The following is a 10,704-nucleotide window of genomic DNA, read 5'->3' as shown; positions in this document are numbered from 1 at the left end:
TGCGTGGCATAAATTAGGGAAAGGCTTTGTGAGCCGAGAAAAAGGGGGGTTGGGTTAGGGATTAATAAGAATTTTTGTTTTTTTTTATTTTATTTTATTTTATTTTTTTATGATTAGCAACGTTTAATAAGGTTGACATTAAACCATAGGTTAAAGCTTAGAAACTTAGGCTAAAGAATAACCTCTGGAGCCTCAACCACCTTCTCAGTTCCTTCGTCACTAGTCGAGAAACTCCAAACTTAGAGCGGAATTTAAATGTTAAGTTAGCCTTGGTTAAACCGCTAGAATAGACTTAGATATTTAAAAGTCAAGTTTTAGCTTATAACATAACATTACTTGGGGACATTAAACTACACAAAGGGACAAGGAGAGAACAATAACACCTAAAGCCTAACTCATAAAAAAGAAACGGAGGGAAAAAAGTTACTAAAAGGAGAGAAAACGTTGGTTAAATGTATATTAACTACAAAGCATCGGGGAATTATTGAAATAGCAGAACATTAAAGTATACCCATCGTCTATATAACCTATTTGACAAGTTAAAACTTCAAACTACGAGAGCTTTTAAAGCCTTGGACCCGCTGAGTGAAAACGAACCAATAGGTTCCGTAAAGAGTGTTACACTTGGCCGATGCGCAATTAAGCAAGTGGCTAAACCGAACATCTTCTTCGTGTAAACAATTAGATACTTTAGACGACCACGACATAGCACAAAAGCCTCTTTAAACACGGGGACGTAAACCCTAAGGTACTCTACCTCCGTATTCTCACATAATTCTTCTAATCCTTCCACGGTATACTATGTAAAGCTATTGGTAAAACAGGCACACCTTAATACCTTTTACCAAATAGTCCGAGAGGCGCGGTTTTTAAACGTGTTTTACCATAAGGTAGCCGGAGTCGGCCCTTTCGAAGTTTATTGGTGAATTTATTGTAGAGGTAAGTCTGACCACTCCTTAAGCGGTACCTAAAATAAGTTCTAGCTCGGCGAGGCTCTCCTTATTGAGGATCTGGACAATAGCTATGGCCGGTCTACCTAGTACACTTAATATCATTAACAGGCTTAAAAGTACGCCATATACTTCTAGAGTGACCGTAAGAGCCCGAATCGTCTAGTTTGAGACTACGAATAAGTCTACAAAGCTTAAGATCGAACCGGTTTCCGTTACGCCCAATAGAGCTAGCTTATGCGTTTCAAGGTAGACTGCCAACGACCTCTTATTGGCTCTTAACATATCTACTCACGCAACTTATATTATTGGTCATACCTAGTCTTTGGAGCCTTTCGGGATTAAGGCCGTTTCACTTCAAAAACACGTCGAAGCCTCCCTTTTAAAACGGATCCGGTCCGCTGCCCTCCGAATCTATACAGCCGCCTCTATTAGCCGAGTAGAGATAACCCTTCGTTAAAAGCACCTCTCTCGATTACGTTTTCTGGGATTTCCAGATGTCGGTCGGAGTGTGGTAGTTCATGGTCGAGGGGCCCCTTCTAGAGCTGCGCGACTATAGTCAAAGGACGTTACTCCTAGAAGTCTTATACTACCTCCTCATATTATTAGAACTTTCCCGTCTACCCAGAAAATCTGAGTCTTAAAAAGAGTAGAGAGGCTCACTTTGACTTTCAGGAGGTAATCTATGATCTCAGAACGTTTCACTGAGCCTCATAGTGATAAAACAACGACACTTATTGTATCGTCTCGGTTCACGTTACTTCTAGAGCTCACCATTATTATCGAATAGCTCGGTTTATCCCATGTAAGATCTATTGTTAAGAGGTTCGTAAGTTTTATTAAGGGTCAAGAGAGGAAACCTATAGTGATCACCCCGATTTCTAAGCCGACCTTACACGTATTTAGTCGGAAGAGGAGTCGAAAAACTATGAAGCGTTTAACATGCTTAAGGGTACCTCAGTAGAGGCAAATGAGGTTGCCATTTAGTTTTCCTTTCACGGTTTTAAAGAGTTTTCGTTAGTTGACTCCTAGTTATGCATTAAATAGTCGTTTTTTATGTCTCACTATAAGTCTACGGTTTGCCCAGGAGATTAAACGGAAAACATGTAGTACGTGTTTAATCTCTTAATCAATTAGGAGTAAAATGAGTATTAGTCTCACTGAACTCAAGTTTATCGTTAATACTTTTCTCACGAGTTCTCCTTTCTAGAAAAGTAAGACTTTTCACAGCCTATTTTCTTAGTCAACCGGGTCAAGTTCCGTACGGAGTACGAACAAGACTAAGAGATAATGTTCTACGTTCACTTTCTCAACATGGTTTGTATAGTCTTAAACGTCTTAGGATGGATTTGAAGTACCCTGTTGGTAGAAGAGTATTATGAGAATAACAAGTCGTCGTCCTTAATCTGAATGTTACGGTTCTTTTACGAGATTTACACTATATATTAGGGATGTGTAGTGTCTTCTGTTATAGACTTTTAAAAGTCTTATCTCTCCTTGGGAGCTTAAGAGTAGAACAATCACTCTGAAGATGAAAATGACCATTAAACCAACTGTGCTTGACGTTGGGAATATCATATGTACCACCAGTACCAAGAAGTTTCCTCAGTCTTCGTAAACTCACAAGACAAGGATGAAAAGTAAACTTAAGATCGTTTCTTTCGGTTCGCCTCTTTGGACGCTATTTATGACCAAAACACACACTTCTATGATCATGATACGGGAAACACGGGGGAAGAAGTACCGGTTACTTAATAAACCTTTGCAGCAAAGGTTTATGTCGTCGAGGTTGTACGTGACACGGAAGTTTAAGTTTCTCATGTCTCCTACCTTAACGCTTAAGAAGCTCAAGACATGGTGAACATTGTAACTCATCGTGACTATACTCGGACTTGAACATAAGATTACCCGACGGATGAACCAGTAACAAGTTATCACGTCGGTACCTACTACAAAATTTCTCTCTTCAACGGGAAGAAGTAGGCCTGCGACGTTTCACAAGGATGAGTCCACGTTTAGGCCGTATAGTACCCCACAAAGGCCTTTTTTCATCCTGTTTACGACATGGTTTACACTTACGTCTTCGAGGGTATCTCTGTCACCAATGACAACTTCTACATTGTCTATCACAAGGAGGTCTATAAGGTCGAAGGAGTCATCAACAAGGAGCACATAAAGTACTCACACGACTTCTACTGCTTTTACCTTTATGGAGTAGTGGTCTTACGTCTTCACTCCATTACGAAGGTACAACGAAAATTGTCTGACGGATTACTTTGATTTATCCAACGGAGAATGTGATTAAACTAAACGGAATATTTGTGGCATCCTACCCTTCTTGCTACTCTCTCCACGTCTACTTAGATATTCGCTACGTCGTTATCGTCTCTAACTTCGACCATATATACCAAACGTCCAAACAAATCCACCTTAACAACAGATTAATTTTGTACAGTGGAGTGTGACAAAGATCTTGATGAACGATAATATACGACAAATCATAACGTACTATAATAAAAAAAAAGGCGTTGTTGTAGCGAGTACGTCAAAGATCAGCTGGATCAATACACGACCATGAAACCAAATTAAGAAAGAAACCGGATCTCTTGACAATAGTAGGTGAACCTATACTGTCACAGTAAAGAGTGACGCTGTCTATTATTCTTTACGGCTGGAACTTCTCAATGCACTTAACCCTAGGCCGTGTAAACCTTGACAAAAAGTACCTTTCACCGCGCCTTGACTACAACGTTAGTTCTCCTAGTTCTTTTCGACGAAACGACCCTCCAGCAGACTTGTTCTCGCTAACCAGACAAGTCTTTAGTAGATGAGGTATATATATATAAACATGGTAAAACGAAAGCAAAAGATCGTAATTTTATTAATTATCGAAAGATATAGACTATAGTACGTATCGCTGACGTCGTCGAACTAATGACGAGCTAAGATTATACGTAAGGAAGTGCATATAGAATGTTTGGTTAACGTACCCGACTATCTAAAAGATTAACTAATATATAATTAAGTCATATATGTAAAACGTCTGATTTCTAAAAACCTCTCTCCGAGTTTAGGATAGTTTCGACGTGGTAGGTTTACAACAACGAGAGATGCCACAGCAAGGTCTACCCCGACTTCCTTGTGACCGGTGACATTGTCTTATGTACCACTTACCTAGTGAGTCCGTACAGGATGATTCTTTCCTATCCATTAAAGTTCGGGTTAACGTCTAAAATAAAAAAAGGGGGAAAAAAGAAGTACTATTACCACACACTAATATAAAAACTTTAACGAAAACGTCTCGAGAGCTAGCAGCATTTTCCGAATATTAACGATACCTACGTCGAAAGCCCTACCTTATAGACGTGAGGTTCTTGTATCACGTAAAGCTGAATTTTACACTATTGAATGAGCAATTAAACTCTCTAAGGGATTCTGGATATACGTTCCATGAAGGTGTTTTAAATACGGCTCAAGAGATATTATAACGATGTTTAGGAATTAAGTGAGCCATTATCGAATTGATGCAATAGTCCGTAACACTAGTCTGTACAGCTGAACACATAGACATGGTTTAGAAGTATGGTTGACTATCCACGTGTAAACTTTTATTTTTAGTCGTTATTTTCTCAATCGAGTGTACATACAAAAAAGACTATGACTAGTGACCTCTAATAATTATACCAGGTAAATATGGAGTTTTCCAAAGTCAAGACCAAGATCACATTATACCAACACATTACTCATCTACTAATTTGAAACTGTAATAGTCCAACCTCTGAAACCTAACAGCTCTTAATTTGTGTTATGATACCAAAGACCACCCCAAGCTCCTTGGGAAGGAACCTACCGTGGTCTTAACAACTTACCTTCGTCATCGGCTCAAAGACTTTTCCATAGGGAAGATCAAATAAGAGGAGAGAGAGAGAGAGAGAGAGAGAGAGAGAGAGAGAGAGAGAGAGAGAGAGAGAGAGATATATATATATATATATGTGTGTGCTATCCTAAATGCCTTGATAAATACCGCAACATCCAGCTACAAAAGAGTAAACCTTATCAAAACACCCTCTAGGAATGACCGCTCCTCGGGATACGCTTATACGTGACGCCACGTTAATATCCATTTGTAAATCTACGAAGCATCAAGCATTAATAAAAACACCCGTTTTAATCTATGAGGTTATACGACCACACTACGATTGAAATGGATCACTACCTAATCAAACAGAGGTTTAGTTCCAGCACCCATAGATTCATATGTTACGATTTTGAATGTATAACGGTATATAAATAGGTGTGCATTTGTCACAGTACAAAAAAAGTTGTTATTTGATAATATTAACCACCTAAGCTAACCAAAAATGGTTCGACCCTTAAACACAAAGGATAAGAACCTTTAACTCAGTTTGGTTTGGTTCGACTCTTCTTCACCAAATTTCTTCGTCCATTTATAAGTGACCATATGCTACATACAAAACAACCATAGCTGACAACATACTAGAAAGAAAACAGTAGATATGAAATAAGGTTTAACTTGCTTTTCTTCCTACAGCGTACTAATCGACCCAAGGTAACCTAATCGTGTAGTAAAATGTGTTACGACTATTGTCATTACACATAGACATTAACACTTCCTCCCTAACACTCGTTGTGAGAAGCCGGCGGGTAGGGGCTCTTTACGCTGTCGCTCACCTCTTTCGATTACCTTCTTACGACCAGCCGCCTGGGACGTCAGGCGGGAAGTAAGTGACTCTATTGGTTGTCTGACGCGTGATACAGCTACGTTGAAGTCGGTTTCCCTGTCTGAGTAGTCAGGTTGTTTAATTCGACTTAGCAGGTTAACTCTAGGAAAAAAAAAGGAAAAAAAGCAAACGCTTGAAGTAATCATTCTCCCAAAAACTCGACGCATCAACGGAGAGGATTACTATAAAACTACTTCAAGTTGAGGAAGTTGTCGTACTCGTACACGTAAGATAAGAACACTATATCTAGACATACATCAAAAGAGTGAGGAAAAACAATACTATGCTCGATAAATTTACATTTCTTAACAAGATGAAAAAGAATAACTCACGTTATTTAAAGTGAAGAGCTGGTGTTATTATGTCATTACGATTGATAATTACGGTCGAAATTATATGTAACTGATGAGAACACTACTCCTTTAAGCTGCACACAAACCTAAGTCACAAAAATTCAGGTTAAACATCATTCTTTTCCAGTAACACTTGTCCAAACATTTTGTATTGATTTAGTTTTCGTTCGCTTTCCTTCAAACACGGTGACTCTTTTAGTTTCATTTGAAAAGATCTCTATTGCTTTACGATTAGGACAAAGACACGACTCTTGTTCTTTAAATCATGTTACGACTTCGTATAGTCTAAACGAATAGAATTTACCGTAGTGTATAAACTATGACACCAAATCTATATCGATCTTTCTCCCGATACTCCCTAGTAGGCAATACAGTGTCTTGTCATTTAGGTACCCAATCTTTTCATATTCTTTTTCTACTCTCACGTTTAATTACTCTTCTCGTTGGTTTATACCGTATTAAGAATTCGATTGTTTCTTTTTCTCAGAAGTAATTCTGAAAGATGAGTTTTCAAGTTTGCTTTTTTTTTTCTTTTCTCCTTTACTTTTCGTCTAGTATTAATTAAAGTTGTATGTCAAATATTCTCCGTATGTTTTGAGACATAAAACGCTATTGATCTTTTGTTTGTCGATGAGTCTCAAGTAGACTCTGGCAGAACGTCGTCTACCTTGTCCGTTCTTTCTTATTCTCATAAGGATGTAATTCGAAAAGGATGACGAAAAGTAGCGGTCGGACACACGGTTAGTTCGTTATTTTGATCTTTTCTTTGTCGAATCCTGAATAAACGGAAGTGACGGAAGTAATCGACATCTTTGAGGGGTTTTCGACATTTTTGTCCCCGTTTTTGTCTTTCTACCACATTTATTCTTCCACTTTCTCTTTTTCGTATTTTTTAGACGTTTAGAACACGTATTTAAACGTCATTTCTGTAACCTATTTCCTCATTCCCCTAACTTATAAGAACATCAGTACATATACATACTGTCTCGTCTATTTGATTTATATATGGTCCTAGCCTCAGTACTCCGGGGCCTCTTCTGAGACCCACTATGACTTCTCTGTACTCCAACTTGCAGCCCTTTCGTTCCGGCCGCGTCGATAATAGTAAGTTTAAATACACACAATGAAGTTGTGGTCGACCTTCACTAAGTCCCAGGTGACGTATTAATACCAAGACGTTCCCGTCGTTGTACCTTTTAGTTTGTAATTGTTGTCTTTTTTTTTTGGGATTTTAAAGTCTCTATGTGTGCGCGTCATATTGTGTCGTGACTCGTATACTACGAGCGGATAAACCGAACCGATGTAGAAATCCGTCTTCAGAACAGACTAATTTCAACATCTTTCGTGATTATCGGAAAATTATACGTAAGGGTGGTTGTCGCCGTACGATGTCGTTTTCATTTTCGAAGTTTAATTTCGAAAAAAAAAATCCTAGTAACCTTGAATAATGTCTTATTCGAGATCGGAAAAAGGAAGAAAAAAAAAAAAGGACAAATTTCGCTTTGTAAACTAAAAACAAAGAGCCTATCTCTTTCACGAGGTGTGATCGGTTCGGATTGTCCGTGATGCCACCGTTGTGATTTGGGTTTATCTCAAGAAAATGATTCTAATAAAAGGTCACATAAACAATAAAGCTGTCCATGTCACCTGTCGGTATTATGTTATTCAACCAGTGTTAACCTTTTTAGTACAGAGTATCTCGATAAAGAGTGTTTGGGGTCTTATTCCGGAAAATTATTTGTTCCATCTCTATAAATCTCTATTTTAAGTCTTTTTAATAGATAAATGTCTATTTAGGGACGTTTTGGACAAATATCAATACGGGAGTTTCTTTGAATAAATACACGCATGGGAACATGAGTGTTTATATGAGGGAGAAAGTTTCTGAAAAGCATTGCGTTTTGTTTGAAACAGTATTCATTTTACTTAAGTAGTTTATGTCGAGTTTAAGGTACCTCCATTCAATTTAATAGATGTTCCTCTGTATACTTTTCCTCGGTTGTTCCATTAAGACACTTTTATGTGTCTGGACACGTGAATACAGTTGTGCAGGTGAGGCCTCTAGTGTTTGACCCACCAAGGGTGGTACTACTGGTTTGAAGTAGAATTTTCAAAACGGTGGGTTACGGACTGGTTAATTAACTACCGGGTATGTATATGGTTTTTGTCCTTGTAAAGGTTAATATCGGAAGTGACAAAGGTGTCGTATTCCCTGACGTCTTCCCAGAGGACCAGGTAACGATTTTTCTTGGGGTAGACCAAAGTAGAAATCGCAGAGACTTCGTCCGGTTAAACTTCCCTGTTGACACTAAAATGTAGGTATACTACGATTTGCGGAGTTCTATAAAACAAACTAAGGTTTTAGTATTCGATGTTGGATGTGTCACTCTGTTTGCTTACTTTTCTTTTCTACACCTTTTTATTTCTAAATCCCGAAGTAAATCAGAAATTAAATTTGATTGTACTTCTAAAAGTGGTTTTTAGACTAAAAAGACCTTGAGGGTGAGACCCAGCCAAAATAGTCAGGTAAGTATACCTCGTAGTGTTCTTTGCGGCGAATAGTTTAGTTGTGGACATTTGGTGGTTGTATTCAGAGGAAAATGGGGTAATAAGCATTTAGTCTATTAAAATTTTGTTGAATTAAAAGAAGACGAAGTAATCGTAAATAGTCATTTTTGAGAAATTGAATAAACTGATTTTAGTTGTTTTGTTTTATTGTTAAAACTTTAGTTTGTTAGTCTCTTCTGAAGAGGCTTCCCTTTTCGTTCTGGTCTTTACAGTTTTTTTTTCTTTTTTTTTCTTTTTGAATTCGTATGGTTGTTAAAAGGTAGACGCACGGTAAAGATTGTTTAGAAGTAGTCAAAATCTAAGAAGTCATGAATCCTGAGGATATTCCGACGGTAGAACAGAGTTAGATGCACAATATCGGGCACATAGGTGTAGTAGACGTTATTTTCCAATGTATATTTTCTCGTTTTTTTATTTTGTTTTCTATTGTTTTTCTTGGTAAACAGTTTATGTTTTTGATTTTCTCCGTAGCGAGTGTTTACGGGTACTACAAAGAGAAACGGTTCATTAGTGGTTCACAAAGGCTTGTCGCGGTCAAACTTCATGACGTCTTTTCTACCTAATATTTCATTTACGTTCCATCCTCCTCCTATTTCAAGATAATCGTTTATTCATATAGGATTTGACTTGGTTGAATTTCGTCTACCTTCATTTTCACGTGGTCTATGAATCTAAAGACTAATATTCCGGTCGTTCCTTCGTTGCTGAACTAAGAAGTAGTAGACGTCCTAACGCTAAAGTCATGATCAAGTGTTTTTAAAACCTTACGTAAAGAAGATTATGAAGATCTTAAGAACTTACGTACTAGGTGAATGGTGATAATTGTGGTCATAAAGGTTATACGCCTAACCAGTAGTTTTGTTTGACCGGTCGTATCGATCCTAGGCAGTTTTAGAGGACTATGGATGTCGTCAAACAATAGATATTCTGGAGATGTGAGTAGTACATTCGTACATTTCGTTTCTCGTCTTGGCGCTAGTAAAAAGAAGTAATAGATTTGTTTGACCGGTCGTATCGATCCTAGGCAGTTTTAGAGGACTGTGGATGTCGTCAAACAATATATATTCTGGAGATGTGGGTAGTACATTCGTACATTTCGTTTCTCGTCTTAGCGCTAGTAAAAAGAAGTAATAGGTGTAGGGTTACTCTTTAGTCTGGTAATTTAGTTTTATTTCGTCTATACAAAGTGGTGTTATACCGTAATAAGTCCTCGGTTTGTTTTTCAGTGATCCCTTTATTATCGTTACGTTTATCGTTATTCAAACGTCGCTTAGTCCTAACGAATTAGGCATATATGATGTGTAATATGGTTTCAAGCTTACCAACATACGTCTCTCTATTTTTTACGATAAACTATTAATTTTTTTTTTTTGTTTCTTCGTCAACCACAAGGTACACCTTATTTTTTACCACTAATCGTTGTTCAATGTTGTTGTACCAAATCGTATATAATGAAGATTTGATAAGTTATAAGTATCTCACTGTTTAATTGATCGCTTTGCTCTCTTCTATTGCTGTGCCTTGCAATCATCTTAGTTAGATCTTATCTTCTACTCCTATATAATTAAGTGGGCCAGTTTCTGCATAACTTGTGCTGAAGTGGCTGAACACAAGGACTGTGTGGTTTCCTGAACCGGGAGGTATATCTTGGTAGAAGTTCGTGTTCGGATCGTAGTGAACAAAAGGTGCCAGAGACACGACCTGCCTCTTTGTGTCTTTAATTATTGCTTTAGTACAAAGCTCAGGCCTCTCTTTCTTTGGGTGTTTGTTGTTAGATTCTAATTTTTGATGAAAGGGTTAGTTATTTTGTCATATATAGTGGCTCGTACTAATCAACTAATCTTGTCAATTGATAATCACAGGAGATGCCAAGTTCATTGGTGGAAGAAGTGCTTGAGGTTCCCGTGACGATGGTGGAAACTGCGAGACTAACGTTGATTACGGGACATTAGTCTTCTGCTTCTATCTTGTTCCATAAGAGTTTGAATCTAGTTGTTTTGGTAGGAACTTGTTAACTTGGGTTATGTCTATAAGCCTCTGTTCCCATCGTTGCTTTATAAGTGGAAACTGGGTTTTTTTCCATTTTTTCTT

Source organism: Ananas comosus, linkage group 17 (genome assembly GCF_001540865.1).
Source record: "Ananas comosus cultivar F153 linkage group 17, ASM154086v1, whole genome shotgun sequence".
NCBI classification, from domain to species: Eukaryota; Viridiplantae; Streptophyta; class Magnoliopsida; order Poales; family Bromeliaceae; genus Ananas; species Ananas comosus.
Note: the sequence above shows the minus strand (reverse complement) of the source record.